This window comes from Lithobates pipiens, unplaced genomic scaffold, assembly GCF_037356315.1.
Source record: "Lithobates pipiens isolate NorthernLeopardFrog02 unplaced genomic scaffold, aLitPip1_a1.2 Scaffold_8, whole genome shotgun sequence".
NCBI classification, from domain to species: domain Eukaryota; kingdom Metazoa; phylum Chordata; class Amphibia; order Anura; family Ranidae; genus Lithobates; species Lithobates pipiens.
In genome coordinates this window covers 559183612-559200473 of record NW_027507903.1, presented here as the reverse complement: position 1 = coordinate 559200473, position 16862 = coordinate 559183612, and the positions used below count along the sequence as shown (strand labels likewise).

The 16862-nt window shown below is 44.4% G+C and overlaps 1 protein-coding gene across 3 annotated transcripts in view; it reads left to right on the top strand.

Moving 5' to 3' along the window:
• The first annotated feature begins 1049 nt into the window (after positions 1-1049).
• The window catches only part of PGLYRP2 (peptidoglycan recognition protein 2), a 64496-nt gene continuing 48683 nt past the window's right edge, over positions 1050-16862 (top strand). For 2 of the 3 annotated variants that reach the window (XM_077470017.1, XM_077470020.1), the window contains exon 1: positions 9739-9870. The gene's annotated coding sequence lies outside the window, so the exon portion shown is untranslated. Of the gene's footprint in view, positions 1159-9738; positions 9871-16862 lie in introns of those variants that run through there. The other variant, XM_077470018.1, reaches the window with a different exon arrangement.

Genomic DNA, 16862 nt, shown 5'->3' with positions numbered 1-16862 from the left:
GAGGGTGGAGGGAGGCACGATGGTAGCTTAAGCCCGAAGGCTCGAACATGTAAAGAGTGAGGCACTATGATGACAACAGGCGGTGGCCCTCAGAAGAGAATATAAAAACATTCCATTGGTCCCAGGTTTGTTTAAAACGTTCTTATTTATTTTGCGCCATAAGGATCAGGTCCTCCATCTTTTTAATCTCCTCTAATTTTCTAATCCAGTGTGCAATGGACGGGGCAGTGCTTTGTTTCCAATATAGGGGGATGCAGGATTTCGCTGCATTTAGTAGATGTCTTAGGAGTGATTTTTTGTATTTCTTAACAGGGATCTGAGAATGGTCTAAAAGGAAGAATGCTGCCTCCTCCGGGATAGGGAATTCTGTAAATTTTTGTGTTATACTTCGGACTTCTTTCCATAAATTTGTCAGTCTGGGACAGGACCAAAAGATGTGAATCAGCATGCCCTCCTCTACTCCACATCTCCAACATCTGTCAGGGAAAGCATCTATGTAGTCTAGATGGCATCAGGTACCATCGGGTGAGGAGTTTAAAATGTGTCTCTTGTATTCTGGTGCAGAGAGAGGTCTTAAGGGTTAGAGCAATGATGCGCTGTCTCTGTGCCGGGGAAAAAGAGCAATAAAGATCTCTCTCCCAGCTAGATAGTAGGAGTGTGGAATTTAATCGCTGCATCGATGCATTGCGATTCGGGGATCCCCGATGCGACATCGATGCATGCGACCCAAAAAATCGATGTCGGGTAACGTCATCCTGACTTGTCCCGCCCCTCCCGGAAGAGAGATCTAAGCGTTTTTGTTAAAATGCCTTTTTTTAATAAATACAATGATCATCCATTAAGTGGTCACCTCTGTATGTGTTTTCTTTAAATATGTGCAGCTTTATACCTCGTTTTTTAGCGTGTGTATATAACTGTATACACCGCTCATGTGATTGCTCAGTTCGGCCAGCCCCTCTCCTCTTACGTCTCTCCTGATGTCAGCCCCGCCCGCCTCTCTTCTAATCTGATAGCTACAGTCAGTGGGCGGGGCTGAGAACACCCACTGACCTGACGAGAGACATGAGCCTGAGAGACGAGAGAGGCGGGCCAGAACGAGGAGAGCAGTGAGCAGTCACATGAGCGACTTATACAGTTACACACACACTAAGAAACAAGGTATGAAAAGCTGCATATATTTTACAATGCACATACAGCGGTGGGCATTTAATGGATTATAATTGCATTTATCACCAGTTTCACCACACAGGTATTTTTTAGCAGAAGTATGTAGAGTACAAGTATGTTTGTACTCTACATACACTGGCTCCTACATGTGCTCTGTAATGACATTTACCCACCCCCCCCTCGTTTGCACATTCCACTGTGTTAACTCCTAGTGTGCTAGAAGGTACAAACGAGGGCGGCCGGATAAATGTCATCACAGAGACAGTACGGGGAACTTCACAGGGCTGTTTGTCAGTTGTGGATTTGGATTCTAATCCCTCCTGACCTCCCAGCAGCCGGGTGTGTGTGAATTCTTGTACCCTGTAGTGCATCAGATCAGTGCACATAGTAAAGCAGAGTTCCACCCGTTTTTTAGTTTATTAAAAGTCAGCAGCTACAAAGTGTAGCTGCTGACTTTTAATAATCGCATTCACCTGTCCCACGGTCCATTGATGTGGCCGCATGGAGCATCTCTCCTCTCCCCCTCCTCTCCTTAGCACCATCATATCTACTGTGGACAGTGATGCGCACCCGTGACAGCTTACGGCCGGACGCGCACTGTGCTCTGCCATTGGCCAGACAATGGTCCCAGCAGATCGCTGGCAGAGAGAGGCCACCTAGTAATTTTTTTTGTTTATTAAAAGTCAGCAGCTACAAAAAAAGTGTATCTTCTGACTTTTAATAAAAAGACACTTACCTGTCCCACAATCCAGCGATGTGGCCACTCAAAGCCTCCATTCTCTCCCCTGCCTGTCCACGGCGCTGGCAATACTACTGTGGGCATCCAGGTGTGACATCTTGCAGCTTCACAGCCAGGTGTGCATGTCTCACTGTGCTGCCCTGCACAGCCGGGCAATCTTCTGGGACCTGTGATGTGTCCCAGAAGATTGCAGAGAGGAAGGGCCGTCTAGGTGGCCCAAGCGGAAGTGGGAGCATGTCAGTAATCGTGATGCATCATAATGCATCGCGGAATCGAAGCGAATTGAATCGTTGACCAGATAATCATAATCAAATCGAATCGTGAGACCAGTGAAGATGTGCACCCCTACTAGATAGGCAAGGTAAGTGTGGGTGGTCTATTAGCGTGTTTAGCAGGGAGTATGCTTGGGAGAGGATATGGACCAAGGGACCTTCCCCCACGCAGAGATTTTCAAATTCCGTCTGCTGTCTAGTGAAAGTATGAGGGTCAGGTATGGAGTGGAGAAAATTATGAAGTTGTGCCACTCTCCAGAAAGGTAATTGAAAGATTCCTGATGGGTCGGTTAGGGTCAGTAAGGAGGGCCATTTTGCTCCAATTACAAATTTAGCCGCATGGTCTAGATTGGAGTTTCTGAGGGGGTTATAGTCTATAGAGTGTATCCCTGGTTCGAACTTCAGGTGGCCAAGGATAGGGAATAGGGGAGAGGGCATAGTTATTGCTAGTTGGTTAACAGTCAAATGGCTGAGTTTTAGAGAGATCCCTATAGTAGGATGCAACTTCAATGTTGGGGGTAAGTCCTTATAGCACCACAGGGCACTTTTCACAGGGATGCAGGTTTGGGATTGTTCGATTTGGACCCAAAGTTTGGTGGCATTGTTACGATTCCAGTCTAAAATGCGACCGAGGTGGGAGGTTAGATAGTATCGTCGTAGGTCGGGAAACGCCAACCCTCCCTGTTGCTTAGAGAGTGTTAGTTGTGACCGTTTGAGTCTGGGTTTCTTATGGGCCCAAACAAAGTGGATGAGTAGAGACTGAGCTTGTTTAAAGAATGGGGCCAGGATCTGAATCGGAAGGGCTTGGAATAAATAGGTAAATTTAGGTAGTATATTCATTTTAATGAGATTACATCTCCCGAACCAGGAGTGGAAGCCTGTGTGCCATTTGTGGAGTAGGTGGCGTGCCTTAATTAGGGGGGGAAGTTCAGCATAAATGTGCAGGAGATATCTGGGAGAATGTAGATGCCCAGGTACTTAAGGGCCATGTCAGTTCATTTAAACCAAAAGTTGGACTGTAAATCTAGCAGGGTTTGTGCGGGGACCACCTCCGACTTGGAAAAGTTTATTTTCAAGTGTGAGAGCGTTCCGTATGTTTTAAATTCTTGGAGCAGGTTCGGTAAAGGAATTCTGGGGTTTGTCAAAGAGAACAGCATATCATCCGCATAGGCAGATATTTTGCAGTTGATGTTACCCATTTGGAGACCAGATATATCTGGATTTTGCCTAATCGTACAGAGCAAGGGTTCTAAGGACAGCGCAAACAGGAGAGGGGAAAGGGGGCAACCCTGCCTGGTTCCATTTTCAATGGTGAAAGGAGAAGAGAGCACTCCATTTGCCTTAACTTGAGCTGAAGGGTGGGAATTTTTTTTGCCTATCCAGCTCATCATCCGCTCCCCCACACCTATATGAAGGAGGACCGGGAATATGAAGCTCCAGTATACTCGGTCAAAGGCCTTGTCAGCGTCAGTACTCACAAAAATACAGGGGGTCCTAGAGGACTTTGCTTTGTGCACCAGACTCATTACCTTAATGGTATGGTCTCTTGCTTCCCTTGTGGGGATGAAGCCCACTTGGTCCAAGTGTATAAGGGATTGGAGATGTTGTGCTAGTCGTGTGGCCAGGATTTTGGAGAATAATTTGAAATCTAAATTTAGGAGGGAGATGGGCCTGTAACTCCCACACAATCCTGGGTCCCTACCCTCTTTGTGGATTAACGCGATGTGGGCTCTAAGGGTGTCCCTGGGGAACTCCCCACTAGAGCCCAGAGCGTTGAAGAGTGTCACTAAGCATGGCCCAAGTATGGGAAGGAAGGTCTTGTAGTATTGGGCCGTGTATCCATCAGGACCTGGGGCTTTACCTAATTTTAATGAATTTATGGCCTCACCTCTTCTAAGGTAATCAGGTCATCTAGACATTTTTGAGTCTCTGATATGAGGGTCAGGAGGCCTGAGTTTGTGATATATTTGTCGATGTCCCCCTGGTTAGATCTAGGATTAGGTAGATTGTAAAGGTAGGAGTAAAAATTGCCAAATCTCTTGGCTATCTGGGTTGGTGTCGAGGCCTTTCGACCATTCGGGTCTACTACATGCGGTATATAGGGGTTAGACTTCATTTCTCTTACCGACCTAGCTAAATTTTTCCCGCATTTGTCGCCCGACTCGTAAGACACCCTACAGCAGAATTGCAATGCCGCTTTAGCTTTATAATGAAGCAGGTCTGTTATCTGTGCGCGTAAGGTCCCTAGTTCGAACTCCAAGGGCTGTGAAGGGGCGTGCTTGTGTTTCGCTTCTATCAAAGCCAGGTCATTGAGAAGTTTAACAAGTTGTTTGTTCCGTGTTCTTTTGATACGTGCACCATGTTTAATGTGGACCCACCAAGTACAGACTTGTGCGCCTCCCATACAATCCCCGGATCGCAGCCCTGTGTAGAATTTTCTTGGAAGTAGTAGTCTAACTCCTTGGTCACGTCTGCCAGTACTTCTGGTATCTGGAGGAGGCTCTCATTCAGGCGCCAGAACAGTGACCTGGGTGAGGGTTTTTTAGAGAGGGTATAGGTAAGGGCTATAGGTGCGTGGTCCGACCATGTAATATGACCAATGGAGGAAGAGCTCACTAAATGTAGTTGGTCATGCGGTATCAAGAAAAAGTAAATTCTAGAATATAATTTGTGTGGAGGGGAGTAAAAGGTATAGTCCCTTTCTCCGGAATGTTGGAGACCAAATGTCCACTAACTGGGTCTTCAGGAAAGACTTCGTTACTCGCCGCCTGATTGCCGTAGGGATCGAGGAACTACCTGAGGAAGTGTCCGAAGAGGGCGATAACGGGACATTGAAGTCTCCCCCTAGTATTAATTTTAATTGACTCTCTCTGTATTCCGTCAATTTGTCTAGTGTAGACCAAAGGAATCTGTCCTGGTGGTCGTTAGGTGCATAAATCGTTGCAAATGTGAAAGGGATCTCTCCAATACGGCCCTTCACAAAAACATATCGCCCCTCAGGGTCCACATGAGAGTCCAGATAAAGCCATGAGATCAGGATGGATTCTCCTTAGAGGAAGGGTTAGTAGAGTGGAAGAAAAAAGAAGAAGAAGGGTAAAGGTGCGCTATGGACTCTAAATTATTAATAAAACTACACCTATAGGTGAACAACCCAATCTACAGAAAATGAAGAAAAATTGAAGTGAAATGAAATAGAATAAAAAATAACATGAAACAAAATACAACCCTAGTGGTGAAAGGAAGGGGCTGCCACTACCTTTTGTAGTAGAGTGGAAGACCTGAGAGAAGGATCTGCATTGCAGAAAAGGAAGTTTATCTGTTTTGAAGTGCATTTCTTGTATAAAGGCTACATCGGTGCATGCTTTTTTCAGTTCTTGTAAAAGGATCCTCTTTTTTCTGGGGAGTTCAGGCCCTTGGTGTTTATAGAGGTCACTTTAATCGAGTATACTATCATGTCTCAGGAGGGAGAGGAGGAGGGGTTATTAAGGGGTTAGGGGCGGTGGGATCAAGGAAGATGTAGGGAACTGCCCAAGAAGGGCAAGGAGAAAGGAGGGGGAGAGAGGGGATGTAGGGGGGGGGGGGGGAGGGAGAAGCTGGGCCTCATGACCCAAGGAAAAGTAAGAAGTGAGGTTGTGAACACTCAAAGTGTGACCAGAAGGGACTATAATAGCAAAAATTTGCTAAAGCGCTCACCAGCTATATACTGGACTTATAGCGCGGTGCTAGGTGGGGCAGTGGACAGACTGGTCGGAGAATGAACTCCCGAACCCCCCTCCCCACCCCCGGCAGATCGAAGTAAAAATGTCAGTAAGCAATTTCAAAAAAACATTTAACCAGGCAAAAAAAAAAAATGGAATCTTTGTAAAGCATAAAACCCAAGGCAGTCATGTTCAATAGGTCTCCCCACGCAGCTATAGAATTAGTTCTGGGCGGAGAGACCCATGTAACAAAGCAAAAAGAGAAGTTATACAGTATACAAAAAAATTGTAACAAGTGCACTACTATAACACAGCATCCCACCCACCAGCATAAAATACATATTCTCAACCCACCGGAAAGGTGTACAAGAGCATTACACTTTCGCTGACAAGACGTGGCCTGTAATAAGGGATACGGCCAGACTCCAGACAAGGGAGGGCAAATGTAGAGTCCATCACTGCTAGTTCTTGGTGCACAAAGCTCTGCTAGTGCTGTAGGGGACTCAATCTCAAAGACAGAGATTACACTTCCGTCTGTTGAAGCTATGCAGTGCACACTCTGAAGCTCGACAGTCCCCAGTGCAATCTCCGTCACTCATTGATGACGTCAGCTGGATAGCACTATGACGGTAGCATTTAATCAAGAGTAAGCAATAAATGACATTTCACTTAATATGCATCGTGTACAAAAAAAAAACACCCCCCGACCGGAAGGGGTGGCAGACTCACAGCTGTCCCAGGGTAGGCACTGCCATGTCTATCCCTTACCCCAGAGCTCAAGCCCTCCCGTTGGGGAGACAGGTCCTCTGAACTTTTCCAAGAAGTTACGGATGTCTAGGGTTCCAGTTCACCCACTTGCAGCCGCGAGGGGCAATCCACAGCAGAGTAAGCTTTATAGCTTGCCAAGGGAGGTCACACCACGATATCAAGTAGAGTCTAAGCAGGGTGCACGGGGGAGGAGGCGGTCAAGCGAGTAGAGCCGGGCTATGTCTCCTTTGAGCTACATAGCCCCAGGAGGGGGGGGGGGGGTTGAGTCTCGTAAAGTATGGCCGCTTATCCCAGCCTCTGGGGGCATTTCAGGAGTAAGTCCCCCGGGGGCAGTTCAGGGAGAAACGTCTGGTCATCAAAAATGTTTAAGCCACCGTCCCCTAAATGCCAGCATCCCTCACTCCCCACTCAGTCCCGCTCACCTACAGGGTCCACTGCACCCGCGCCCTCATCCTGAGCTGCATCACAGACCATTGCTGTTGAAAGTGCGTAGGTTTGTTGTCACTACTCTGTACCGCCAATGTGGGACAGAGCGAAACATGGCGACGACCATTAAAAGGAGCAGTAGGAGGTCAAAACAAATGTGGCGCCACTATTAAGGGTGTCCACCACCTGGGGGTCTCCACCGGGGTGTAAGAAGCGGGGGATTGAAAAGAAGTACTGACGGGTGGAAGCTAGACTAAATGAAAGGCTGGGATGTTACTCACTGTGTATTTCTCGAGATGCTGAGCGTCGTCTTCTTCCTGCTCTCTGTGGGCGGCGGGGCAGCCAACTGTTAAACATAAGGGAGCCCAATCTGCCCGTCGGACGAGGCAAGAGTTGAAGCCAGTCAGGGTTCGGGATCGGTTCCTCTCCTAGGTACTGGAAAAGAGCAGGTAGATCCGCGGGAGACTGGAGCGTAAGCGAGGAGGTATCCTTCCGTATAGATACTGATAGGGGGTAGCCCCAGTGATAGGTATAGCCCATCCGTCGCACGAGATCCAGTAAGGCACTTAAGCGTTGCTCTGGAGAGATCTCGTAACAGCTTTACCTGTGAGCCCTCCAGCTCCACATCACCGTGTTAGCAGGCACTCCTCAGCACAGATTCTTTCTGGGTGTAACGGTGGAACCAACACACCACATCGCGAGGTCTGCTCGGGTCCGTTGATCTGGGGCCCAGTGTTCTGTGGACCCTGTCCAACTCATAGGACATCTCGGGGTCCGCCACGACCATGTGGAAGATTCCCTGAACCACCTCTCCTAGATTTTCTGCCTCAGAGGACTCCAGGATGCCTCGGAGCCACAAGTTGTTGCAGCAGCTCCGGTCCTCAATGTCCTCGAGGTGAAGTTGTAAGGCGATGGCAGAGTCCCGGTGCTGGTCTCTTGCCTGTTCCAAGGCTGCCACCCGTCTCTCCAGTGAGGAGACCGAGGCCTCCCCTGTAGTCACACGTTCCGCTAAGTTGGACACCTCTCCTCTCACCTCTTGGATGTCCCTGCGGTGAGTCTCCTCAAGGCAGAGGATCAGCGCCTCTATGTCTGTCCTGGTCGGGAGGGCCTGGAGAAGGGCCCTAATATGCTGGTCCATGTCAGCAGATGCCGGCGGGGTTCGAGGAGGACATATCACACCGGAGGTTGAGCGGGGTTATTGTTGGTCCTGGTATTTGTTTAAAAAAGCAGCGGAGTTTTTGGCAGTGGGGGTCCCCTGTGTTGTAGCTCTGGTTCTATGCCTTTTAGATGGTAGCATACCGAATTACAGAGTGAAATAAGCCGGGAAAGGGGATCCGAGGCCGGGAGCTCTGCAGTAGTACTTCTTCACTCGGCCATGTCCAGGCCATGCCCCCAGAATCTGGTTTTCTATCGGCAAAACATCAAAATGAAATACAATTAAAAACGGGATACTCCATAGGGCTATGCACACCATGGTCCACATTTTACAGCTAATTCACAATGTGGGGGTCACAGTGTGTACTCTGTGGTAGCTCATTGAGCTGCTCTATGATTGGAGGAGAGCTGGTCATGTGTGTTTCGACCAGTCAAATAATCAAGCTGTGCTCCAGTTTTTTTTCACAACCCCATGGCTGCACTTTATAAATGCCCCCTTAGTTATATACTAATAAAGTTACCTTCATCTTTTTAAAGATGGCCTCTGCATCCTGCCAACTCCACTTCATGTCGGAAAGGCACCTGAAAAGGAAAGTGTTTGTGAGATTAGTAATAGACAATAGAATGACAGGACATATAGATAATGTTTATACACAAAACCCAACATTTAATTTCCAAGCAGCATGTATATTTAGTGGAAACAATGGTAAGTACAAAATTTCCCTCCGACTTCCTGGGTCACCTACATTTTGTCAGAGATCCAGCGAATCGATTATCTCATTGGTAAGGGGCGATGTTAATGTAAACAGCCTAAACTTCATACAGAAGAGCAGTAAAGGACTATACTCTTCTCTGAGCAGGACACAATTCCACCATGGACAAATACAATAAAGGTTTTGTACCACCAGGAAAAAGTAGGCCGTTAGAAAAGGAAAAATTGTTGTCAAAGGGCTTGTGTAGATGGATTTAGGGCTTGTGCCTATGACATCAGTTTAATATTAAAGATATTTCTGAAATGATTCAGAATTCATTGACAGGTGTATATGACCGGAATTTTTTAATTTTATTTTGCTTTGATTTGCTTTGCTTTGGTACATGTCTCCAGTGGAGTGGCTGGTCCCCCATACCATTTGCTTGAAAACCACATGCCTATTAGACTAAAATTTGGCCATTACTGTAGTTAACATTTGGTTCCCATTGACTTTAATAGGGTTTGGATTCGGCACCCAAACTTTAGGTACATTCAGCTCATCCTTAACTGTAATCTGTCTTACAGTTCTACATCTACCACTTGGGTTAATTGAACCGATACTCATCAATAGAACAATAATATCCTCCCAGCAGGCATTTTACATATATTGTCATAATAATTTTGAAATGTATTACAACAATATATAGGTTATCAGACTACCGTTATTAGTCCTTAATTCTGTCCTAACCTAGTCAATGCTGACCTAATCCTTGATAGAGTTAAAACCATTCAGACCTCCTCTTCCTTCCCTAGAGGAAATTATTGTAGTTTACTCCATTCAGGATATGTCCTTTTTTCCTGTTTATCATGAAAGTAAAATTCATGCAAACGTTTGGATTATGCTGAAAATCCCTAAATATACAAATTGATTCAAGCTGGGTATCAGGAACGTTGGTAAGTAAAGCATTGTATTCGATTTAGCATCTATAATATATTATTGTAAAATGGTGATGAAAAACATATCTTTCTGGATACTCCGGTGTCAATTTAATCAATGTAAAAAATGATTGATGGCAGCATTGATTTTTGAAGACATGGATTAATGGGATTATGGAGTATGAGCAGGAAAAGATTTTCTGGGCTATGAGGAATATCTGGTCAGTATCATTCCATCCTGGGTTTTATTCTGACTACATGTGACCGGGATAAATTAATTTGTCACACCTCAGAAGTGGTAGAAGAACTTGTAAGGTTGTCAAAAGGTTTTATGTTCCTTTTGGTTTTGTAATCCAAGTGCTGGGCTGAAGAATGAAATACCTTGCAATGTCCCTGCTACTTTGCACATCATTTATTGCTGGTCTCCCAAGCTATTTAGTTCCATGCTTTTTATAGCCTATAATGCTCTTTATATACATTTTAACTACTTCAGCTCTCTAAAGTTGGCCATACATGGTTAGTTTTTTTTGTTCAGTCCACCGGGACATTGTATTCTGACAGAGGCACCCACCAATGTCAGAATACACTAATCAGCTGATTATCAATGGGAAGTCCAAACACTGATCAAAATTCGACCATTCCCTGCTGAACTGGTTGAATTTTATTCAATGTATGACGAACTTTACCTTGCCCCGTACACACGAGGGGAATTTCCATCTGAAAAATCTTGGATGGTTTTTCTGATGGAATTCAGCTTAAGCTTGGCTTGCATACACACGGTCACACAAAATTTCGCTAAACTTTCCACCGTCAAGAACGCGTGATGTACACTATGACCAGCCGATAAAATGAAGTTCAATGCTTCTGAGCATATGCAATGAATTGTTTCCGAGCATGCGTAGGAATTTTGTGCGTCAGAATTGGTACAGACGATCGGAAACTTTTCTTGACCGAAAAATTGAGAACATGCTCTCAATCTTTTGCTGGCGGGAATTCGGCCAGCAAAAGTCCAATGAAGCATACACGCGGTTGCATTTTCTGACCATAAGCTCTTATCGGTCTTTTGCTGGCCGAATTTTTGATCGTGTGTACAGGGCTTTAGGCTGGGTTCACATATGTGCAGCCGCGGTTCCCAGCATGTGGTCCGGTGCGTTCCGGTTCCCTGGTTCAGGTGCGAATCAGGTGCGAATTTTTGCCTGAACCGAACCCAAACATGCAAAGGACCCTTTTGGAATGAGGACCAGACATGTGTGAACCGGCTCCATTGAGAGCCAGTCACACTCGCATACCATGCGAATTGGATGCCGGGAAACCCACATTCAATTCACACATATGTGATCCCAGCCTTATGGGTAAACAATTTTTACATTTCCACTATAGGCCTCTTTATGGGGCAGTAACTTTGTTTTTGCAAAATGACACACACATTGGAGTTTATTTGCTAAAGCTGGAGAGAACAAAATCTGGTGCAGCTGTGCATGCTAGCTAATCAGATTCTAACTTCAACTTGTTTAACTTGTTCAATTAGGCCCCTTTCACACTGATGGTCTGATCAGGTCTGCCTTTCAGTTTTTCAAGAGGACTTGATCAGACCATCCACTCTTCTCTATGGAGCAGCGCATGTCAGTGAACGTGTGTCTGCTGACACCTACTGACATCCAATCCGATCCTGTCCGCTAAAAACAAATGGATAGGGATCCGTTCCATTCCAATGACATTTAGATGGAAATGGACAGGCGGTCTATCCGACAGCCACATAGAGAACAGCTTGCTGTGTTTGTGTCCACTCATCATCAGCGGAGCGGACACGGAGCTGTTATCCACCCGCTCAGCAGGGATCAGCAGAGAGATTCCCTGCTGAGCGGGTGGATCCGCTGGCAGACTCCGCCCAGTGTGAAAGGGGCCTTAAGCTTTGACAGCAAAACCTGGAAGCACAGCAGTACTAGATTTTGCACTCTCTTGTTTTAGTAGATCAACCCCATAGTTTTTTGAGGGGACAAGCTAAGCTTTCAGCTTGTAAACTTTATTTTATTTGCTATGTAATCTTTTGTGTCACTTAAAATAAATAAATAAATAAATAATGGTTGTTTTACTATCATTAGCCCCATTTAAAAATGACAGTAAAATGTTTCTGGTACAAAGCGTGAGGAATGTTTCAGTTTTGTGAATTTTTGACGTGGCACTTAAAAAAATAACAAATGAGAATAAAAAAGCATGGGTAAAATGTAAAATCATATATCCATCTCCACATTGCCTTTCAAATATTTCTAGCATACTCTTAATAATCTGAACGATCTTGCCAGATTTTTATTTCTGTAGCCTATAGGCATACAATCTCACTCCACCAGGATTCTGGAAGTGAAAAACAAGAGCAGAATCAAATTCTTATCCACAATATCTGCTCGCTTGCTATATCTGCTCCTGGAACCCAGGAACCTAGTATTCCTGGCTTCTGCAACTCTGAACAAATTATCAAAACAACCATGACCTCTTTAGGATGAACCCACTCTAAAATAGATCCCCATGGTAAGAGCAAAATTTTCAAAAAACATGTATGTTGCTTTTCAAAAGTTCTCAATTTAAATGCTAAACAAAAACAATACATTTATCTATACCTTAAAACTAGGGATGAGCCGAACACCCCCCCCCCCCCCCTGTTCGGTTTGCACCAGAACATGCGAACAGGCAAAAAATTAGTCCGAACACCGTTAAAGTCTATGGTTCTAGAACATGAATAATCAAAAGTGCTAATTTTAAAGGCTTATATGCAAGTAATTGTCCTAAAAAGGGTTTAGGGACCCGGGTCCTGCCCCAGGGCACATGTATCAATGCAAAAAAAGTTTTAAAAACTGTCATTTTTTCGGGAGCAGTGATTTTAATAATGCTTAAAATGAAACAATAAAAGTGTATGATACATTAGTGTGATGGTCAACGGGAAGAATGGTCCTTACACTTGTTGTCATTGGGAACAATTACCTCCTTACATATAGCTAAAAAAAATGGTGTCTGTGGGAACTTATCTGAGTGGCAGAAATTGCTCAATTGTGATGGAACTCCTAGCAACCTCTGGAGGAACCCTAGTTGAGAATCGCTGCTATGTGGATGGGGACAAGGGCCTCATCCCCACAACCCTTGCCCAGTGGTTGTGGGGGTCTTAGGGTCCCTCAGATCCCGGCCTCCCCCCCATGTGAAATGGTAACAGAGTACCCCTACCATTTCACAAAAAAGTGTCAACTTGTTGAAAACAACAAAACACAGCTTGGGACAAGTCCTTTATTAAAAAATAAAACGTAAAAATGTCCCACAATGTCCATTCATCTTCTTCTATCACACCGCCCAGACCAAAAAAAAATCCACAACCAATCCGCCTCCTTAGGAGGCTTCCGCCGCCTGATGCGTCTTCGCTTGTGACAGCTCTTATATAACTGAGGGCGGAGCCTGGTATGGATTTTAGGGGACCCCCACGCAATTTTTTTAATTTTGGTTTGAGGTTCCCCTTAATATTCATACTGGACCCAAAGGGCTTGGTAATGGACTATGGATGTCCCAATGTTTTTTTTTTCAATGAGTTTTATCTATATTGCCGAGACCCAACAATTCATTACAGCCACGTTCAGTTTTAAATGACAATTCTTCCTTTAGAAATGTAATTTTCCTGTGGTACTGTTCTAAACACAGGAAAAATGTGCCACTTTACAGGTATATTATAGACACACCCAGGCATGATATTTAAAGGAATAATTCATTTTTATTGTTTCACTTTAGGCATTAAAAAAAAAACTCCTGAAAAAACTGCAGTTTAAAAAAAAAATTTGCATCGATACATGTCCCCTGGGGCAACACCCAGGTCCCCAAACACTTTTTATGACAATAACTTGCATAGGCCTTTAAAATGAGCCCTTTTGATTTTTCATGGTAGTGTCCCATAGACTTTAACGGTGTTCCGGTGGCTTTCCGGTGGCTTTCAAATTTGCCCCGGACACTGCATATTGTTCGGTGTTCGCAGAACATCCTAACAACCAAAGTTTGGCCCAAACTTATGCTTGGGCCGAACCATTTGCCCATCCCTAGTCTGAACCCCTAGTATTTCTTCCTCCTCATTCTATCTGCAAGTTTGCCCAATTTGAGTTTAGAGTTTAGACCTCTATGACCCCCAACTGGTGGTTGCAGTTTTTGACACAATTGCAATGGAAGCCATGCACGAAGGAGTACGCATGCATCCCTATTGTTTAAAATGTACTGTGTCACCACAGCTTTCAGCCTGTTCGAGAGATTAATGGGTGAAGCACTCGTGTCAAATTTCCCTAAAATCTGGCAAAGATAGAATGGCATAATCTTTTTGAGATACAGTGCTTTGCGAAAGTATTCGCCCCCCTTGAACTTTTCAACCTTTTGCCACATTTCAGGCTTCAAACATAAAGATATAAAATTTTAATTTTTTGTGAAGAATCACCAACAAGTGGGACAAAATTGTGAAGTGGAATGAAATCTATTGGATAATTTAAACTTTTTTAGCAAATAAAAAACTGAAAAGTGGTGCGTACAAAATTATTCGGCCCCCTTTACTTTCAGTGCAGCAAACTCACTCCAGGAGTTCAGCAAGGATCTCTAAATGATCCAATGTTGTCCTAAATGACTGATGGTGATAAATAGAATCCACCTGTGTGTAATCAAGACTCTGTATAAATGCACCTGGTCTGTGATAGTCTCAGGGTTCTCTTGAAAGCGCAGAGAGCATCATGAAGACCAAGGAACACACCAGGCAGGTCCGTAATACTGTTGTGGAGAAGTTTAAAGCCGGATTAGGATACAAAAAGATTTCCCAAGCTTTAAACATCCCAAGGAGCACTGTGCAAGCGATCATTTTGAAATGGAAGGAGTATCAGATCACTGCAAATCTACCAAGACCTGGCCGTCCCTCTAAACTTTCAGCTCAGACAAGGAGAAGACTGATCAGAGATGCAGCCAAGAGGCCCATGATCACTCTGGATGAACTGCAGAGAACTACAGCTGAGGTGGGAGAGTCTGTCCATAGGACAACAATCAGTCGTACACTGCACAAATCTGGCCTTTATGGAAGAGTGGCAAGAAGAAAGCCATTTCTCAAAGATATCCATAAAAAGTCTTGTCTAAAGTTTGCCACAAGCCACCTGGGAGACACACCAAACATGTGGAAGAAGGTGCTCTGGTCAGATGAAACCAAAATCGAACTTTTTGCCCACAATGCAAAACGATATGTTTGGCGTAAAAGCAACACAGCTCATCACCCTCAACACACCATCCCCACTGTCAAACTTGGTGGTGGCAGCATCATGGTTTGGGCCTGCTTTTCTTCAGCAGGGACAGGGAAGATGGTTAAAATTGAGGGGAAGATGGATGCAGCCAAATACAGGACCATTCTGGATGAAAACCTGTTGGAGTCTGCAAAAGACCTGAAACTGGGACGGAGATTTATCTTCCAACAAGACAATGATCCCAAACATACAGCAAAATCTACAAAGGAATGGTTCACAAATAAAGGTATCCAGGTGTTAGAATGGCCAAGTCAAAGTCCAGACCTGAATTCATCGAGAATCTGTGGAAAGAGCTGAAAACTGCTGTTCACAAACGCTCTCCGTCCAACCTCACTGAGCTCGAGCTGTTTTGCAAGGAAGAATGGGCAAGAATTTCAGTCTCTCGATGTGCAAAACTGATAGAGACATACCCCAAGCGACTTGCAGCTGTAATCGCAGCAAAAGGTGGCTCTACAAAGTAAACGCAAGGGGGCCGAATAATTTTGCACGCCCCACTTTTCATTTTTTTATTAGTTAAAAAAGTTTCAAAAATCCAATAGATTTCGTTCCACTTCACAGTTGTGTCCCACTTGTTGGTGATTCTTCACAAAAAATAAAAATGTTATATCTTTATGTTTGAAGCCTGAAATGTGGCAAAAGGTTGAAAAGTTCAAGGGGGCCGAATACTTTTGCAAGGCACTGTAGCTGAGTTCTACATTCTTATAACTCTCTCTTAAGTATTTCTATTGCAGTTTCATTCCCAGACTCTCTCTGTCCTGTCCTAAAGATGCGATACATTGTTCCCTCAACATACATGTTTCCTCCAACTCATCCAATCTCTGCTCCAACGAACCATTCTCAATCACCAGTTGTTCAATCTCATCCCTCAGTTCATAACACTCACAAACATTTGTATCTGCATTCGTAGCTATAGCTGAAATACCTTTACTCACATCTTCTATCTTTCCTATTAATTGTGTTCTATCTTTATACCACTCAAATTCTTTTTTTTCAGCGACATCTTTCATCTTCAACAACATGCATACAACATTGGCCATTCTCTCTTTCCTACCTTTTTTTGAAGATCTTTTATGTTTTGCCTCATCATTATGAATATTACATTGTTTCAAAAGGTCACTGAATTGGTGTGTTAAACCATTTTCTGGCATAGTATCAAATTTAACACAGACATGTTTTTTAATAAAATCTTCAATGCCTTCAATTGATATGCTAACTAGTCTACACTGAGGGTTGCTCATCTAGTCTATATATAGTTATATAGTTGCTTAGACAATGCACATACACAAACACACAGACAAAACACACAGATAAAAAGCTGTTTAAAAAGCTACATGTTATGCCGCATACACACAATCAGACCGGCAAACTTGGACCGGCGGAACGGAATCCGTCAGACAATTCGATTGTGTGTGGGCTCCAGCAGACTTTTTTTTCCCAAAAGTTAGACGGACCTAGAAATAAAACATGTTTCAAATCTATCCAACGGACTCAAGTCTGACGGACTAAAAAACAGGTAAACCGTTCGTCTGTGTGCTAGTTCGATGGACCATATACAACACAAGGGCAGCTATTGGCTACTGGCTATTGAACTTCCTTGTTTAGTCCCATTTACGCCATCACGTTCAAAATGAATGGACTTTCGAATGGACTTAATCCGGTCGTGTGTGGCCAAGTCCATTCGTTCAGAAAGTCCGTCGGACCTCCGCCGAAAGTCCG